This window comes from Saccostrea echinata, unplaced genomic scaffold (genome assembly GCF_033153115.1).
Source record: "Saccostrea echinata isolate AGI-Se365-2 ecotype Australia unplaced genomic scaffold, CSIRO_AGI_Sech_v1 ptg000030l, whole genome shotgun sequence".
NCBI classification, from domain to species: Eukaryota; Metazoa; Mollusca; class Bivalvia; order Ostreida; family Ostreidae; genus Saccostrea; species Saccostrea echinata.
This window is the reverse complement of record NW_026889779.1, coordinates 16,838,813-16,860,025: the sequence shown is the minus strand read 5'-3', so window position 1 is coordinate 16,860,025 and position 21,213 is coordinate 16,838,813. Positions and strand designations below refer to the sequence as shown.

Here is a 21,213-nt window from a genome sequence, read left to right as displayed (position 1 = left end):
AGGTTAAAGTTTCTTAAATGCAAGTCAAACTCCAGGTCAAGAAATAAAAAATGTTGGTACCCAAAGAAAGGTCTTATCTCGAGGAATACACCTGTGAAATATGAAAGTCCTAGTACAAACCGTTGAAAAGTTATGGCGAAAGTTTTTTTTTTCAAAGTAAGTAAAACGGCAAGGTCAAGGTCAAATGGTGCCCAAGGGAAGTTCTTGTGACAAGTGATACACATGATAATGAAATGTGAAAGCACTAGAACCAAACGTTCAAATGTTATGGACAATGTTAAAAAAATTTAAAAGTAGGTCAAACTCCAAGGTCAATACCATATTAAACTGTTGATATCCAAAGGAAGGTCTTGTCACAAGGAATATACTTGAGAAGTATGAAAGCCCTAACACCAACTGTTCAAAAGATATGGCCAAGGTTAAAGTTTTTCAAAAGTAGGTCAAACTTCAAGGTCAAGGTCAAAGTTGTTGGTATCTAAAGGAAAGTCTCTCACAAAGAATGCATATGTGAAGTATGAAAACCCTAGCACTAACTGTTCAAAAGTTATGACCAAGGTTAAATTTTTTCAAAATTGAAGTAGGTCAAACTCCAGGGTCAAGGTCAAAAGGTCAAAGTTGTTGGTATGCAAAGAAAGGTCTTGTCACAAGGAGTATACCTGCGAAGAATGAAAGACCTAGCTCAAACTGTTCAAAAGTTATGGTCAAGGTTAAACTTTTTCAACAGTAGGTCAAACTCCAAGGTCAAGGTCAAAGTTGTTGGTATCTAAAGGAAAGTCTCTCACAAGGAATGCATATGTGAAGTATGAAAACCCTAGCACTAACTGTTCAAAAGTTATGACCAAGGTTAAAATTTTTCAAAATTGAAGTAGGTCAAACTCCAGGGTCAAGGTCAAAAGGTCAAAGTTGTTGGTATGCAAAGAAAGGTCTTGTCACAAGGAGTATACCTGCGAAGAATAAAAGACCTAGCTCAAACTGTTCAAAAGTTATGGCCAAGGTTAAAGTTTTTTTAACAGTAGGTCAAACTCCAAGTTCAAGGTCAAAGGGTCAAAGATGTTGATATCCAAAGGAAGGCCTTCTTACAAGAAATACACATGTGAAGTTTGAAAGCTCAAGCTCCAAGTGTTTAAAAGTTATGGCCAAGATTAAAATCTCCAAAAAAAAAATTTGCAAAAGTGGGTCAAACTCCAAGGTCAACAGGTCAAATATGATGGTACCCAAAGAAAGGTCTTGTCACAAGGAATACACATGTGAAATATGAAAGCCATAGCTCCAACCAATCAAAAGTTATGGGCAAGGTTAAAGTTTTTGCGGACAGACAGACAGACAGACGGACGGACGGACAGGGCAAAAACTATATGCCCCCGAATCTTCGATTACGGGGGCATAAAAATTGGTAAGCATTATAGGAACCTTAATTCAAAAGGAGGCCTTTGGGCTTTAAAGGTCACCTGAATATTATGAATTTGTCAGCTAGCTATGACGACTTTCGTCCAACCTGGAATACGAACTTCCATCATAATCATGCATGCAGTTTATCTCTTTAAGTACTGAAGTAAAGAAAATAAGACACACTGTATCATAAATTTTAATATATGAACAACTTAGACCCACCCTTGGGCCTGATTTTTAATATATTCGATCAGTGCATATTATCTATTCAAGATATATTACTAAAGTCAGGTACTCTTCACACAATTGCTCCGACGAAAATAGTTCCATTCATGATCAGTAGATACAAGATTACAACAAATGTTAAGAATAATGATGTATATTTAATACGTTAAAGAAAACAAAATTAACGTAAAAAGATTTTAAGAAAATCACCTTTTCCCCGGAAAAGCAAATAAAAAGTTTTCATATTCCTACGCTCGCTGCCTCCTCAGTCTTTTTCCCGAAAATATATAGGTCATACTTCGATTGATAATGATAAATCTTTTCACTAGTTATATTACTGTCATTATTATTGTTCGTTCATTGCCTTATAATTTCTTTTGAATGGATATGTTAATCATTAACTGTGTGTTTTTTTCTCTCTTTTAATGAATAACGGAATGGTTATTATGGTTAAACACCTGCAATCGTAACCTCTTGGCAAAGCAACGTAATGTTCCGAGCTCGTCTGAAAGGATCTTCGCACGTGTGTAGACCTAGGCTATTTGGTCTTGCAAGCACAGGTGTGTGCACCGTTTGCTAAGAGACGCTTAGATCACGTAGACTGGGTATCAGTATTTGCTACGGAAATGAAGAAGTTTAGAACTTAATACACTAGTTTCATAAGAAGTGCAGGTTTTTTTACTCAAGCCCTAAATTGGGCTAGAGGGGCTGAGTTATCTAAAACGAGACTAGGTCATCGATCTACTCAGTTTAAAAACACGAAAATATACTAAGTGTATCTTCAAAACATCTGTATATTCAAAATCTATATTAAGTGTTAAATGTCGGATTCTATCCTACGACGAAGGAATATTCAGTGATGCTCCATAGCCGCAACCGATCTCGCGCTTTCCTTTGCGTTTAACAACGACCGTCAATGCATCTCTGGACAAGTTCATTGATTACAAGTTCATTCATTCTAAAAGGTGACATGTTGACCATCTTTAACATCTGCCTGTACTATGGGTGATAGTAATTTAATAGCACAAAATTAAAAAATAAATTAAAATCTATCCTTGATAGATCTATAGTTTTGCTATTTAAAAAAAAAAAGGCTATCTTTGATAATCCATAACGGCTTGAACTTGATTTGAATTTTTTTTTTTTTTTTTTTTTTTTTTTTTTTTTTTTTTTTTTACAGAAGATTATATCATTGGAAAGTTAGATGGTACACATGTAGCACAGGCCCATATAGTACGCGGGATTTTTTTTTCGGAGCCCCCCCCCCCCCCTTCACTTTGAAAACGTTGCTACAGGCCTGTAACATGCTATTTGGTTTAAATATTCCTGAAAATGAGTGAGGTGTTAAATACATTTTTAAAATTATACTATTAATTATATTTAGTCTATGTTCTATGTGAAATTAAAACTATTTTTAGCGACTTTGTGATAGTCACTACTTGCATCTACATCTAACGTTATATATGAACATGCAGTTTGTTTCCTAGTACATGCATATTTTATTCAACAAAAGATGTTGAAACTCAGTAGCCTAAATATTTTGTCGTTTTAGGATATTTATGGCACTTTTATTATGACTTTCTACAACTTGAGTATCTCTGACGTTTTGTCAGTAAATACTTGTTTTTTTATTAGAAATCATCTGAGCACAATGAAAATTCGAATAAATTAAAAGTCGAATATCTTGGATATGGGGTAACCCATATCTATTCTTGTCTAATATTGCAGAGGGCCAGCTGCTTATTATAATTAAACACTTTTCCTGCTAGGTTTCCGTGAATAAAAAATACACTGTACCTTCAGTGCACGATAAACAGCAGCCCCACCTTACCCACGAGTTTCAACCATAGACCTAACGGTCAAGAATTTTTACAATTTTGGTAGAGGGCTAAATATTTATAATAATATGCAAAGCTCTTTTCTACTAGATTTCTACAGGTAAAGAAGATTTTCAAAGACGTTTTTATTTTTAAATATATGACAAAGTTACTCTAAAGCCTGTCCTGAAGGCAGGGTCATGATTTTGGGAAAGGGTTCATTACTTATTATCATAATGCCAATAATTTGCCTGTTGGATATCCAATATTTTTGAAGACTGCATTAATTTTAATGGGTTTTTTCCCCACCCCTCAGGCCTCAAGGAGGCAGAGACAATGAAATTCACAATTTTTGTTCCTGTTTGCCCATAGATGCCTTTTACCGAATTGGTGGAGATTGATTCAGCCGGTCCAGAGAATAAACTGAAACTGTTTAAAAACTAACAGGCAACTCTAGACGACCGACAAAATCAGATAGCAACTGGTCTCAATAGTGACTAGAGTGATTCATTTTTACTTCTACAGTCATAACTTTTTGTGTTCGGAAATGAAACGTCTCTCAAACTATTCTTGGTAACAATGAAATAAGGTTACCTACTGTTAAAGAATTTGATCACGTGACCGACTTCATGTCAAATCCCACTGAAACTCTAAAAATGAAAACTTTTATATATATATATATATATATATATATATATATATATATATATATATATATATATATATATATATATATATATATATATATTGTTTTAAATTTAATACTTTTCCCTCAGAAAGCACAACTATCATATCAATATCGTTTTATAGGGAGCTGGTTGCTTACATCCCCACTCCTAACCCCTCCTAGAGATTTTAATTTCAAAACAGTGACCTATTTTCAATTTGTTACTGAAGGACATGTAGGTAAGACAAATGATACGTTCGTCATCAGCTTGTTTATGCAGGTGAACACATCTGCAAACCAGCTTATTACGCGTCCTAATTGTCTACTGCGTCTAGGAGTGTTGAAAAAGAAGTCAGCGAAACACGTGCTAACCGACCAACATTTTAAAATCCAAAAATAGAAACATTTATGGTTATAAGTGAACAGGCGAGTCACTAGGTTTCTGGAAAGAGGTGTGCTGGGGGATGGTCTTTGAGGGGTATCTTTCTCTTAAGCCAGAATATTTTTTTAAGTAGGGGCCATTTTCGTGACTTCTGATACCAGGGGAAGTCCTTATTGTCACATGGATAATGAATTAAAAAATTATTTTCGATTTTGTTTTTCAAGAGAGTGCGATCAAACCCTACTTAACAGTTAGCAACCCCATCCCATCCCCATAAGACGGCCTTGCTGAGAAATATGTGCCAATGTCAAGTCCAAACATAACTAGGGACCGCTGCCATTTTTGTTAGGAAAACTCATATACATCTTTAAATTGTGGTCTGAGAGGATTAACATATGAAGTCCTTAGACATTGCTGTCAGCTGAGATAGAAGTTATGAAACCGGGCTTATTAAACAAAATTATAACAAAATTAAAGGCTTCAGTGGCTTTAAACATAATTTTCTTTTCTTTTTTCTTTTTAATTACTCAAATGAAATTTAAAAATTCAACATCGTAAATCTTAATGAAATATCAGTTTATATAGTTTTTGTATGGAAGCTTATTAGTGCCACGTAATATTTTTTTAAAGTTGGTAATTCCAATATGCTTAATAAATTTTTGGGAAGGGCTGGGGTGTTAAAATCTTTCACAATTTACAGCCAAAGAGAACAAAGGTGAGAACACTGTTTTGTTGTTGTTGTTGTCGGTTTTTTAACCAGGTCTTACATGGTTCAAAATGTAGGAGAAACCACATTTAAAAGATTTCCTTTCTGTGCAGCACGCTCTTTCAGGGTGTACTCCTTCACTGATGATGGCGACATGGATTTACAGAATTTCCAAGAGATGTTAGAATGCACGATTATGTCGTATTGAATTTCAAGAGTCACTTGCATGCTTCGGGGTTTCCAAAGAACTCATATAATTAGCAGAACACGTTCCTAGGATCTAAAACATATTTTCACGTCGTTGAATATCACCATTTTTACTCATTTTGAATCATAACATTTTTACTCATTTTAGTTTCATTTTTAAGATCACGAAGAAGAAGGTTTTATGAAAATGCAAAGAAAACATCACCTTGTCTGACCCCAAAACAGAATGTTACAGCTGCAATACCTATGCACGTATAGTAATATAATGATAATTGTCATTTAAAAAAAAGACTGTTCATAAAGTATATTTATTCGAAGGGTGCATTTGAAACATCATGAATACCGTCCATTATAAGGTGCCCAATGAAATATGGAGATAACGAACAGTATTGAAGCCCAAAGTCCATTTAAACAATACAAATCGGAAGCAGAGCAAACGCGGACCTCCAAAAACATCAGAGGTGGAATCAAGTGCCATGGAGGAATGAACATCCCCAGCTGCCGACCGGTTATACCCGCCGCGTGCTCCTTGTCATGACCGGGAAAAAATATACAACTAAAGAGAGTTTGTAGTATAATATTGGGTACTTACACATTTATAAATGTTTCAAAGAAAAAATTCTAATTTTAGCTCTTTAGTACTAATTTTAGCACGTTAAATTTGACTTACTTTCTTGTAGTTCTTAATCAAAATACATGAAAATTATTTTAAATGAACAGATGGAATTCGTATGCTATGGAAACCAGGGAGAACCATTACCAAAGTTCGCAATGGAACCAACAAAATGAGTTGAGTGCGTAGATTTGATCGCGCACCAACGAAGTTTATTTCCCACTTTTTAACATTGTTATATTTGCATTTTTATATTTGAGGTAATTATTTGGATAAGAAATATTACACCAACGACCTTTACGCTGTGTCAAACTGCAACCAAAATAACGTCATGACCTCATGACTCTTATATAAGAAAGCAAGAAATAAACATTTTTAGAAGAAAAAAAAATATTTGCAAATGTTTATATAAGGCAATGAAAGTGTGCGATAAATGTCTCCATTGTGTTTATCAGTCAATGTGGTTGCATACATAATAAAATGTTCATGATGAAGTTGATGCGAGGGCAGGATTCAATATTTGAGGTTGAAACTGTACGGTTCTTTTTTCGGTTATGGACAAGTCATGGCAATGTACGGAACATAGTATGGTAAATGATAGATTGATAAGATTGATTTATCAGAAAATCACTCATCATGTCTTGAAGTTAACACGATAATCACATGGAAAAATCAGCAGACGTGATAGAAAAATCGATGCGCATGGCTAAGAGGCATTATGGGCCATCGAGTTATCTATCATTAGGAAGGATTAACAGAAGAAGGACTCTAAAGAATTAAGTGCAAGTTAAAAAAGAAATGTAGTGACTAAAGTAGCCATGATAAACGAAATGTAATCGCTTGATTGAGCTTTGACCATCGCGGAGATACTTTAAACACGAGTCTCATTTCATGTCTGGATTATCCGATGAAAGTAGTCCCTTGACGCGCATAAATACCGGAATGATAACCGGTCCGAGTCTTCCGATCTAGTTTGAAAATGATAAATTGGGTCTGTATTAATTCCCTTGGATCGACAAATTTACTGCCTTGTAATTGATTTGAATTGATGTTTGTGTTTTCCTCCTAGACACGATTTGATGAAAATTTATGAAGATAAATATATAGTAATAAAAGAAGTTTCCTTGGTAAATGCATTGGTTTCTGTAAAAGGTTTCAACCACATTGAGCAACTCCGAAACGAAAGTAATCGGTCTTAATTCAAACACAACGAAGAAGTTGAGTGGATGCATTCATGATGTCATGCTGAAAATTGAAATAAAGCAAAAACACAAGAAAAAACAAGGGAATACTAGAATATTGTTTTCGCTGTTTTCGCTTAAAATGAAAATAGGTCATCTGTATGACATGAATATAACGGAGAGTATTTTTTAAATAAAAAATTAAATAAAATCCTGCTTGTGCGATTATCTTATTTTAAAATATCTATTTAAAAATGAAAAATTTCAAATCAATGAAAAGATACAGCTTTGAATGAATAAAACAAACGAAAATACCTTTGACAATCCCAAAAGTTATTATATCATCTTGTCGCTTACTGGGTGGTAAGTGTGAATTAAGTAATAATGAGAAATCTCTCTACTTATTACAAATTTACTAGCATTTTTAATATGTATCCAATATTATTATTAAATAAAAATGTATTATATCAGTCTATATATTGATAATTTCTGTGCATTAATTGAGGTCAAATAGGCAATTGACTGAGTCATGTAAATTGATAAACAACACATGAAGCAAACAAAATTAATGTATGGCATGTTTAATATTACATAGATATATGTATATGTAATATAAACGTGGTAATAAAAAAGTTATTATCACCACCTATTCGTTACATTCTTAAGCACGTTGCAAAATGGGAAGTTTGTTAGTCAGTATCTCTGAAAGGCTAAAACTGATTTCCACTTCGAAGAAATCGTCAAAGAAATAAAATGATTTGAAACAAATATATAGACAATGAACCAAAAAGATATCGTGAATTTTGTACATGTAGTTATGTACAGAAAAACGCTTTGCACTTGTGTAATATAAGATTTTTTTTTAAAACAAGCTTGATTTAAACATATTTTATTGAGTAATTCAATAAGGATTGGGCAACAAGCAAAGCCTATGCACACCCTCTCCTTGTATAATAGGTGAAGACACAGACATTGAATAATAATACTTGAACATGGTGATAAACTTGCTAGTAATAGAAAATAAAGATTCACAATCAAGTATTATTCATCAGTATCATAAAAAAAGATGATAACCCCCTTATTGTATACAAATTATTTACATACTGTTCCAGCTTTAATATAAATATTGTTAAAAAAAAATACTTTCAATAGAGTATTTAATATTACAGTGTACTCAACTAAAACAAGCTTAATTGGTAGATAAAACAAAACCGTACGTCTATAGATATCTCAGTTGATAAAAATCTGGAAGTTAATAATCTATAATGATATTCAATTTCTTTATTAAAATATTAACTGAAATCCACATAAGCGCGGAAAATCGGATTTTTAGTAGTTTCTATTGAAAGTTAATGATAATCTTAAAACAAGAAGACTTACTTCTAAGAGATTCAAATTTGGCATTTTTAGAGAGGGTGTTAAGGTCGCTAAAATTAAATATCGCTCACAATTTATTCCGAATTAGAAGGTGCCGTTATCTTTCTATGCACCATAAAACCGCTAAAATGACTTTTCGCTGTGATTAGATACTGATTTCTAAGGACAAATCGCTAAATTTGCGTCTCACTAAAATTCCACTTATTTAACTATTGTTAGTTGTTAGTTACATTAAAAATTGTCAGTAACTTAGATCCGCCAACCGTGTCCACCACCATACTTTTCTCTCTTGGGGGGGGGGGGGTGGGGGGGGGGGGTCACGGCTGTTTATCGAAAACGAAAGCATACGTTTAATTAAATCATAGCCTCGCTTTCCCCAGACCGACTTTGCACGAGCGAGAGTCTCTCGCTTGTGCAAAGTCTCGAGAGCGAGAGTCTGGAGAAAGCGAGACTAATTAAATTACCATCTCATTTGATACAGAGGCCCCAAATGGGGAGAAGAAACTATAGATTACGGGCATCACTTTATACCTAGTGTAATGTTACATGTAGAGGAGTAAGCATGCACTTTGTTGCAGGCATTTCGGGCTTTATTTGCAAAATTTATTCTTTACAAGTACAGATCTAATATTACACGAGTTCGGATGCTATGTTATCGTCAACAATTCAAAATATTTATAACTAGATGTTTTGTTTTTTATGCCCCCGTATCGAAGATTCGGGGTATATAGTTTTTACCCTGTCCGTCCGTCTGTCTGTCTGTCTGTCTGTTTGTCTGCAAAAACTTTAACATTGCTTAAAACTTTTGACTGGTTGGAACTAGGGCTTTCATACTTCACATGTGTAATCCTTGTGACAAGACCTTTCTTTGAGTACCATCATATTTGGCCTTTTGACCTTGGAGTTCGACCCAGTTTTACAAAATGTTCCCCAACTTTAACCTTGGCCATAACTTTTGAACGGTTGATGCTAGGGCTTTCATACTTCACATGTGTAATCCTTGTGACATGTCCTTCCATTGGATACCAACAACATTGACCCTTTGACCTTGACCTTGGAGTTTGACCTACTTTTGAAAAACTTTAACATCGGCTATAACTTTTGAACGGTTGATGTTAGGGCTTTCATACTTCACATGTGTAATCCTTGTGACAAGACTTTTTTCTGGATCCAAATAACTTTGACCTTGACCTTGGAGTTTTACCTACTTTTGAAAAACTTTAACAATGGCCATATCTTTTGATTGGTTGGTGCTAGGGCTTTCATTCTTTACATATGTAATCCATGTGACAAGACCTTCCTTTGGATACCATCAATTTTGACCCTTTGACCTTGACCTTTGAGTTTGACCTTTTGGAAAACTTTTAACTTGGCCATAACTTTTGAACAGTTGGTGCTAGGGCTTTCATTTTCTCTCATGTGTAATCCTTGTGACAAGCCATTCCTTTAGATGCCAACAATTATAACCGATTGACCTTGACCTTGGAGTTTGACCTACTTTTGGAAAACTTTTACCTTGGCCATTTCCTTTGAAAAGTTGGTTCTAGGGCTTTCATACTTCACTTATGCAATCCTTGTGACAAGACCTTACTTAGGATACCAACTTTGACCCTTTGACCGTGACTTTGGAGTTTGACCTACTTTTGAAAACCTTTAACCTTGGCCATATCTTTTGAATGGTTGGTGCTAGCGCTTTCATATTTCACATGTGTATTTCTTGTGAGAAGGCCTTTCCTTGGGTACCATTAATTTTTACCTTGACCTTGATGTTTGACTTACTTTTGAAAAACTTTAACCTTTTCCATATCTTTTCAATGGTTGCTGCTAGGGCTTTCATATTTTCCAGGTATATTCTTTTTGTTTTATAAAAAGGGATGTATTCCCCATACTTATATGACCTTCACCTTGTAGACATGACTTTTAAATTTCAAGGTCATGAAATACCTTTGGAACACCAGGAAAAAAAACAAAACAAAACAAAACTCAGTGTTTGGATCCATTCTAATCAGGGCTTAAAAGAAATGGCCTTAAGGAAGCTCTTAACACTGCACACTAAAGAGTTCTATTTGTAGAGTAGTTTTATTGAGTTAGAGTGATCTGCCCTTAGAAGAAAAATAGTATAAATGGGTATCTACAGTTAATGACACAATTTTTTTTATGAAAAAAAGTATTCTTAATGTTATGTTAGACCAAGATTAAGAAATCAAATACATTATTTCCATTAATTTTCCCGATGCAAGTAAACAACAGTTATTTCTATTCACAAATTGTTCATTGTCTTTGAACATTTTTTCTGCAGAAATAAGGCAGGCACCCTATGTTGAAAATGAACTAGATACAATGAATATGTGTACCTTTATACGATATATTCTTCTCAAAGCCCAAAAAGCATTTTTCATTAGTGTTTAGAGCTTCCTTAAGACACATTCACTATTTCACAGTTCAATGATCTTGATATCTAAGATATATCTTTGATTCAAGGCCACAATACACCTGTTATTATGGGTCATCAGCATGCTCAATTGAATACAATACAGTCAAGGGTATGTCATATCGTTCAAAAATCTAAAACATTTCTCTATCTCTTAGTCCAATGACACTGACCTTGAAGTATGACCTTGAGGCAAGTTTATATACTTTTAGGTTGTGGGCAACAATATACTAAAAATTTTTCGAAAGCTTTCTTAAATTATGGCCTGCAGTGTGGCAACACACTTCGAAAAAATTACGCACTTTGAAAAAATTTTTCAAAGTGCGTTAAAATTGGGACAAAATGAGCGCACTTTGAAAAAAATTTTCAAAGTGCGTTAAATTTTGGACAAAATCAACGCACTTTGAAATTTTTTTCAAAGTGCGTTAAAAGTGTACATCAACATGTTTTACCATGGAGACATTTGACGCACTTTGAAAAAATACGTATAAAACAAAATTCTGGACTTAGATTTTAATGATAGACAGCATTAATTTGTTATATTTCTTCCAAAAAACTGATTAATTGATCTACCCTCATCGAGAACGAGAAGAAAACAGGTAGAAAGTCCCTCAGTCCAACTCTCTATCTTTCCTACACAAATATATGTATTTACATAACTAGTATGACATTGATATTATTTCTCTCATTAAATTTGAGTTAACGTAAAATAGATGAAAAAATTGAGATAAGCTTTCCTAAAAAAAAATAAAAAAAATACGCACCCTATTATATTAAAGAAGAGAGCCGCATAACCTTTATTCAAAATGTATCCATAATGATTCCTCAGAAAAAATGCATTTACATGGTAATTAAAACATGCTATTTGACATGTCTAGCGTTTTTATGATATCAAATTACAGATTTAGAAGTAATATGATTGCAAAACTTTTTTGAGGAAAAGTTATTATATAGTGAACGAGGTAAAAATTTCTGTCGAGTGAGTAATGTGGCTAAGGTTTATTTTCTTACTATCAAACAAATGAGTCAACCATTGTTTCATGTATGTTCACAATAGATAGATAGATGAATGTGATAGAAAAATAGATGAGAGAGAGAGAGAGAGAGAGAATTTTCATGGTATGGAAAAATCATAATTGCTCCCTTTTCCCTAAGAAAAATGCGATGCTTTAAGTCACTTATCGACACCTACATCTACCGAACTTATTAGAGACTGGATAAAATTTAAAAAAAGAAAAGAAAAGAAAAAGAAACGAAACTGTGCTATTTAACAATCATTCCTCCATTATTTCTAAGACCCATTTCCCTTTTATAACAGTTACGAGAACCTTTGGAAACAAGACAACTCCTAAAAATCTTTAAAACGTCTATATCTCAGATCCAGACGTCATCACCTAAAAGTTATCCGACCAGGTTCAAATAATTATTTATCATACCTAAAATTTGCAAAAATATTGACCAAGCCAAGCACATTTTTTTTTCAAAGTGCGTTAATATGGTCGATATTAACGCACTTTGAAAAGAAATATTTTTTTTCAAAGTGCGTTATCGTGGTCCCAAAATTAACGCACTTTGAATTTTTTTTTCAAAGTGCGTAATTTTTCAAAGTGCGTTGTAACACTGGAGACGATTTTGTGACACAGGCGGACAAACAGCAACGCCAAAACCAATATTTCTTCTCTCGTTGGCGAAATCATAAATTTCACTTTCCATGTAAAACAATGTTTGATTGTGTAAAACACGCGTATACAATGTGTAATTGGTCATTTTGACAATTTGAGTATCTGTGGTATATTGTAGCAAAAAATTTCTCGATGGCTAACATCGCATGACAACTTTTGTGTTTGGTGAATTCAGATTCTGAATACCCCCCCCCCCCAAAAGTGAGGAAATTAATTATTATTAATGACATATCTTATTCAAAATCTTCAAAAATAACTCGCTCTGTGATATAAGTAAATTCTATCAATTAAACTTCTGTAAGGCACCACTTGAAATCCATGAAAATTCTGTTTTCTTCTAGCGGCTGTTCTAAAGCAAAATATATCTGTGTATTGGTTTGAAATGAAAATTAAAGTCCTATAGAGTGTTCATATCTGACGTAGGCAGACTGATCTTAAACACCTGCTCCAAGATTCAACGGAAAGAACATGCAATTCTTCTGCATGGACCTCCGACAGGCGATGCTATCTGTTGTACCGCTATCAAACGTGCCTTCATCCTGTGTGACTGTTGTCAACATTAGCGCTCACCCTGAACAAATCGTATTCGATTTAGCGTGATAAGCAGCCGTAAGCTCTTTTTATCAAACATATCTCACCCCAAATGACGGAGATGAAATGTGATGACAATCACTAAGGTTTCTTATCTGATTAAAAGAGAATCAACGATAAATTTTAATTAAATACTAGGCAAAACTGTTTAGCAGATTTGTTTTAATATTTTTGAGCTAAATTGTGAGATTGTCTACTGGGTGTTGAAACCATTATTCAATAACTAACACGTTTGCAGACTTCATGCTTAGACATGACAAAGAGTATCGGATCGGAAATTCAGTGACACAAAATCTGCTCTACAAGTGTAATGACAAAGTCTTTGTTTAATGTTTGTCCAGCTGAGAGAGAGAGAGAGAGAGAGAGGATTGAATTCAAAAACAGATTTAATACAAAAGAAAGAATGAACATTGTAGGGTAGCTATTTTTTTTTTTACAATAATTACAATTTTATGATTACAATATTTTTTTTTAAAAAAAAATTTAAAGATGCAATTTTTTCTCGCTATGAAAGAGCCAAGGATAGAACAAAATTCTATCTCATGTGCACAAACCAATTATACAATATTTACACATGCTTACAGTCTTACTGTATTAACAATCTTGATATAGTACTTAGGCTAAGTATTTGGAAGCTTTGTAAATAATAACACTTGAAATTTTATAAATAAATATGATGCAATGAATTATATCAGAATTTTTCCACAACCTAGTTCTTCTGCACAGCAGTTTTCTTATAACGTGACGCTGGTGACTGAATTCATAATGTCACGTTTTAGAATTATTACGTAACTGAATATCTTTTTATATATTTAAACACCCACACACATACTCATATATATTAATATTTGCTCTAAATTAATTAGGAAAATTGGACTCTAACTACAAAGTAATAAGTGATTTTTAGACTTTAAGGTTAATACATTTATCCGTTGTGTTACATAGGTCTTTTCTCATTTCCTCTATGATTCCGTGTAAACAGTGTTAACAACACATTTGGTTTTTGTTAAGTAATTCGATATGATTAGAAGCCCCACAAGATCGTCAGTGATTAAAGATTCCGACATAGAATTTAATTTCCAGAGCTCAAATAACAATTTTCCGAATGGCGCTTCCAATCATGGAATATAAACTTTATCCAATTTATTTACTCAATAACTGTTCTCAATGGATGATTTAATTTTCTGAAATTGGATCTGTGCCCTGTGCATCCAATCTGTGATATTCATTTAATATTTCCAGTATAAAAGATGAAACCCCATTTTTCTCATTACATTTAGTTGGTATCTGCGATGATCCCCCGATAAGAGCTAAATTTCACTTTCTAATTTTGTTTGATTTAATGCAATTTTGTAATTTGATTGAAGTTTAAGGAACACTTATCTCAATTTTCGTCATGTGATGCCAGTTATTGTATTAAAGTCTGGTCTTTGATCTATCTGATAGCAGCGGATGTATATGGAAATAAAGTCTACATCGCCAGACCCTGGCAGCTGCTGGGAGAATCTAAGCTGTTAATGTTGTCACGGGTCTTTTCATGGACTGTCATTTTATTTGCAATAGTAGAGATAACAATGACATGAATATTCATGACATGTAAACGATTATTATAAACATGCAAACAAGAAACATTCTCTTGTGAATTATACATGTTAGACATATTAAAGGGGTTAAAAGTCCTAGCATTTCGTATTTTTTACACATTAATGGATCTAAATTGTCAAACCCCTTACTATGATATACGGTGCATGATTCGATTCCATTGATAAATGAGAGAAAAACTTCGTATGCCAAACTGTGGATCACCAAATTGAAGCTAGCTCGGTGCCATGTAAGCGAGTTCACTGTATGATTCTTTTGTTTTTCCCCGGATGGTTACCATTTTATTTTAAATGTAACACTTAAACCTTTAATAATGGTTTTAACCGAACGGGGAAAAAATTAGAACAAGAAATCGTAAATCACTGCAAATAAAGAGCATTTGTTTATGCGGTGACTGAATATGCACAGGCTCAAGAAAAAAAAGCCTCTACAAGGAGTCACCGACTTAAGGGGATGGGGAGCACAAAATATATATATATGAAAGTAAATACATAATTTCCTTTGAATTTTAGGCAAATGAATAATGTATAAGCCCACATAACAACTGTATACAAGGAATCGTAAAGTTAATTGGATGGAACACATTAAACTTAAACTGAAAGAGAAGAAATTATAATTTCGTTTAATGGAATAAAAAAGAAGTCATCTACTTAGTTAGACGGAACACATTACATAATATATATTTTTGCTTAAGCGACAACCTTTCATTTATTAACTCAATACAATGCTTGAAAAAATTCACATGCTATATAAAGCATAACAGGCTTTTTGGACATAGAAGAGATGAGTCATCTGCATCATTAAGACACTTATAGGAAAGGCTTGGCAAAAACGTGGATCTTTGAAAGAGGCACGAAAGAAGAGATACTTATATAAAGGGATAAATATTTTATTTCCTTATTTATTTCCCTTTTTATACACAAAGTCAGGCATCTGTGTATTGAAATGATACCTTTTTCGTGATTTTTTTTCCTGTTTTTGTTTCCTTGTCTATGTAAACTAATAAGTAAACTAGTTCTATTTTTAAAAAAATCAATAATGTAAATTGTTAGATATACAGTTAAACCTATATCATAGGTGTATGGGGAGTTTTGATGGTTTTATTTCTTTTAAAAATAATTGTGTTAAACAGATCTTTCCTTCAAATTCAATAAATATATTGAAAACTTAATCTTTACAATAAGACTTGTCTCAGACTGATAAAACTCTGTTTTTCCTTAAGGGTGAAAATTTTAACAAATCAGACGACAATGTTGAATCTTTTGGGATTAATGGGGATTCAAAAATAATTTACAATAGCATAATTCACTTTCAGAGTTTAACGTATGATACAGCCAAAAACAAAACAAAAAACAAAAAATATAAAAGAAAAATTAATAAATAATAATTTTAAAAAACAAAACAAAACACAGCGAAAACAAAACAAACACCACCCCTCAAAAACAAACAAACAAAAACAGAAGGATAAAGACATAAACATTCAAAAATTCACTCGCGATTATCTCAAGATGCACTGCACAGGAATTGAATACTTGAAAAAATACTTTGAAAGGGAAAAAAAAACTAAAACCAAAACAGAAACTCTGTGACCAACTTCCTTATTGCCAGGACATGATCTCTTCATACATATCTATATAGACAAGATATACATAAAAAAATCATTCCGAGAAAAAAATGCACTTGGTTTAGTTATTGGGCAAGCGTCTGTTCTCAAAATAGTGTTCGTGTAGGTATTTGTAAGCATTATCATACTTATATTTGCTATCTTGATGTATCTTGATATACAAAAATGGCACTAAGCCAGTGTTTATTTGAATCCAGAATAGTGTATTTTTTCAGGAAATAAAAAGTATATGTATATGAGTAATCTCTACACCAAACTCCTTTCATTTTTTATTCTTTGCTATTCCTTTAAGATATACGTAGGATTATCTTCTTTTCTCGCTCTAACTTGGTAACAGAAATGTCTTTGGGATTTAAAAAAACCCATCTCTAATAATGAAGGCTACTGGCCAAAACTGAAAAAAAAACCTTGCTAATAATAATTTAAACAAGAGGTAAAGGACCACGCCGAACACCTGAGTCACATTGGCCCTGCCAGTCTATAAAATAGAGAAAAATTTTTAAAGTTTTTTTTTTTTTTAATTTTTTGCTAAATGATCCCAGGTGTAAAATATGTATCCTCTGTTGTGGCCCCACTCTATCCCTGGGGGTCATGATTTGAACAATTTTGATTCTAATGATGCATGCACAGTAATATAACTAATCATGGAGTGGAGGTACTTCCCGAGGATGATCTCATATTTATAGGACTAATCATGGTTTTGACATTCTTTAGAAAATTTTAAAAAGATTTTTCCTATAATCCCATTTAAAACTTTTTCCCCTATTGTGGCCACACCATATCCCAGGCACCATGATTTGAACAAACTTAAATTGAATCTAAACTTTGTCAGGAAGCTTTTATATAAGTTTCATCTTTTCTGCCCCAGTGGTTCTTGAGAAAAAGATTTTTAAAAAGACGCCACCAAATTTCACAAATTCTTGATTATCTCCCCTTGAAAGACGGGGCGGTTCTTTATTCTGAATAAACTTGAATCCCTTTAACGTAAGTACGCTTTAAGGTGGCAATTTTGGTTGAAATTGGCCCATTGGTTCTGGAGAAGTCAGTCGAAAAAGACAACACACGACTTACACACAGGTAGATGGACGCCGCGGACACTATCTGATTATTTTTCGGCTCAGGTGAGCTAAAAAAGACATCTGTGAACATTGCCCACATATCACCAGTATCTGACGAGTATAAAAGCAACTAAAGAAAATAATAAAGGAAAAAATAGCAACATTGACAACACATATGGAAAATACACGTGAGCTGAAGGATTATCGCAGCTGCTTCAGAGACGACAAAAAAAAAACTCAGTCGAAGACCAATCTTTGTTTCGAAAAAAGGGGTCGAACTCGTCATCAAAGAATTAAATAACGTATACTTTGAACATCCCACGACAAAGGGTATGTACTTTATTGAACTCCGTATAAAACTAGCAATCTCAAACTTCAAATAGACTATTTCCATGGATACATTTTGTCAAACGGACTACAGGTATTCCTTTGCCATAAGCGTCCATTGGTTTGTGCAAGATGTCGTCAAAGACAAAGGCATTGCGGGTTGCTAAAGGTCAACGTTGACATCTCTCAAATGTTATTCAAGAATGAAGTGAGAAAATGAACACATCCAAGAACTTTCTTTGATTAAAGATGAAAGTATATTAAAATTTATCAAATCTAAATAAAATTTTTACGTGAAAGTGATTAAGATTTGTTGGAAGAAATTTGAAAAGGAAATGCATGTGTGCATGACATATATTTCAACACAATTTTCCACTGAATTGTTTTGGTTTTTTCTACTTCTATATAAAAAAACCCCTAATAAATGTATATTGTGTAAACTACCCAGACTGACACACGAGGTCACTTAAAGTTATTGCTACAGAATGAGATATAAATTATCTTATTTGGGATGTACATGTAGGTTGTCTCACTGTTAATATATACACAGGCATTACCCAGGAAAGCCAACAAAATTTGATTTAGCCATAATGAACTCGTAATTCCAAATCCAAATACATTTTCAAACAACGCGATCCCCTCTAAAGTGTAAGGAAAATATTCAGACAGACACGGGATGAAAGTCTTGAATTTTTTTAATTGCCCGTGTATATACCACTTATGCTTGTCCTGGCCTAAGAAGGTCTAGGAAATGATAAGATCACACTTTTGTTGATAATTCCACTTAAAACTTTTCCGCGGTATTCAATTAGTGCTCGACAAATGGAAATTTCGTCAATCTTGCATTAGGACGTCCATTTACAAATGCCAATATTTAGCAATTCGAGGCATCGGACTGGAAAGTGCCCAGAATGTACAAGTCGAAGCCTCCTCTCGCGGGGGTAATCCTGGTGTTAGTCAAATTGTATTAGATTTTTGGGGCGAGTCAATTATTTTCACAAATTAACATTCACTGGAATCCATTCGAACAGCGAATCCCATACTTTGATATCAAAGCCCTACTAGTAGATATCGTCAAGTAAACAAATTACATCGGGACATTTGCACGACAAAAAAAACTGTTACTTCTTCTATTGAAGCCAGTGAAAACTGTACATATTTACCAAAGCGTAATTCAGGTATATTTTATCCAGTTTCCGAGACATTCACACGAAATTTGTCGTTAAAGTGCAGATTTCTTAAACTAATTTCGAAGTAAAATAGGGCAATTGTCACTCTCAGTGTCCAAATATTTGTAGACCATTAGCTCAGGAACCTGAATGGTAATTGGTTATCAAATAGTTCTCTTGTGTGATGTGCAAACATGACAAATTGGTGGTTAAATAGTTATTAAGTTTCCAATCTTCCTTGCGTTTATCATTCTTATACCTGTTATTTTACAACTAATCAAATTGCTGCATTTCATATTGACAGCATTCCTGTTTTACCTGAACTTCTTTATCTGCGATTCACTTCCGGTTAGAACACATTTCCGGTGATTTGGATTGATGTTTACCCATCAAGTTTGTAAACAATTTGACATCTTTCTATCAATTAGGTATATTTGCCATCACTCCTCGCAAGAGATTGGGTATTTTAGCTATTAGCCCGCAAGATAATACAGATTGATAATTAAGTTTTTCTATCCCTCTACATTTGTACTAGGGAAAGGGGTATTAGCACTGTTTTGTTTTCTTTCCATTTTGAATGGTCTGCTTGGATAGACAAATTATTTTGTGTAAATTGGTCAACATACCATCCATTACTGGGTTAATGCACCTTTGGCCTTGACAATCCCACAAAATTGTAATACATAACTCCCATTTCGTGAAAATCTGTTTCAAAATTAGAGGAAAAATTAAATCCTCGAAATAAATTTTAGTATTTTATTGTTACATTTGTTAATTGTATAATTAATCTCTTTCACTGATGATATTGTTACAATATCAATGTTTGCTTTCGCGTTTATTGATATTTACACAGCGGATTTCCTACAAATTGCCAATAAACCCCAGTGGCGATGTTTCACTCACAGATATTTTTTATCTTGGTAATTTGGCAATTAGTGAGATTAGCAGATCAAAATAGGCCAAATGTCAAGTGATATAAATATTTGTCATAGCATGTCTAGCTTAAGGTAAATAAAACGATTCTATGCACATGTAACAAAAATCGATTTGCGTAGACTTTTGGCGCATATTCACCTTAAACAAATGACTTGAAAACGGCTGCCAGTAAGCGTCTACTATCAAGGGTCAATTTACTATGATAATGCCACTTACATCGCAGATAGAATTCCCATGTGGTCTGGAAAATAAAGAAATCTGTTTTATTTCACTCGGTAATAAAACTATATATTCATTCGCGTCATTTCTGTAACAAGGGTGGGAAGTTGACTTCGTAATTTTCCCAAAACTGCGAAAGAAGTCAAGAGATCCTGTGAAACTCCAGTAGCTTCCAAAGTGATTTTTTTTTCTTTTGGAAGATTGAAGTTTAGTTTAATCTCATCATTCTTATAATCAAATCAGCAGAATTACTTTCGCAGAAACGCATCTAATGAATTGAATTTCGTAATCTTGCCATACTTTAACCATCGACTCATCGTGGATTTATCATCGTCTCCAACTTCATTTTGCAATCATCAATTTAATATGTAGAGTGCAATATATATGATTAGATTATTCCGTGCAATTTATGATTAAATATCGATTTACTTTATAGATTTTAATATACACGTCGTTTAAAACATAACCACGTGGATTGAACGTATCACATTAATGTATTTGATTTCTCCAGCACTGTAACAAAGGACATCATATCTTATAGATGAACATTCGATCAAATATAACATGACAGTGTTGCAGGGCCATTTTCTTCAGCGAAACGGAAATGAATAGATAGCAGTTATAGGTTTAAATAATTAACTCGATAATTTCAGTTACTGTCTACATTGTCTGTCGTTACAAAAATCAAAGTTTGAATGCAATGGAACACAAAAACACAAGAGAAAGCGAAAAAAAGTAAATTAGAGACTATTTCAGGAGGAAGAAATCTAGTTAATCAAGGAAATGAATGCCCCACGCTTAGGATTAATATAAATTAAGCTTCATCAATACTGCCTTCAACCTTGACCTTTAGATCATCTGTATTTTACCAGAGTAGATCAATATCAGGGACAATTAGTACCAATACGGAAATATAGAAAACGCGCGAATTATCCAATCCAGTACTTATACGCTGATGGGATATCTGCAATGGTTTAATGCATTAGTGCATCGCATGCGCCAATGAAGAT

General features: G+C 33.5%; 1 protein-coding gene across 1 annotated transcript in view; it reads right to left on the bottom strand.

Annotated features, from left to right (window-relative positions):
• Positions 1 to 3,840: 3,840 nt before the first annotated feature.
• Positions 3,841 to 21,213, bottom strand: part of LOC133197424 (geranylgeranyl transferase type-2 subunit beta-like) — a 163,952-nt gene continuing 146,579 nt past the window's right edge. The window contains exon 9 of the transcript XR_009722427.1: positions 3,841 to 3,854. The gene's annotated coding sequence lies outside the window, so the exon portion shown is untranslated. The remainder of the gene's footprint in view (positions 3,855 to 21,213) is intronic.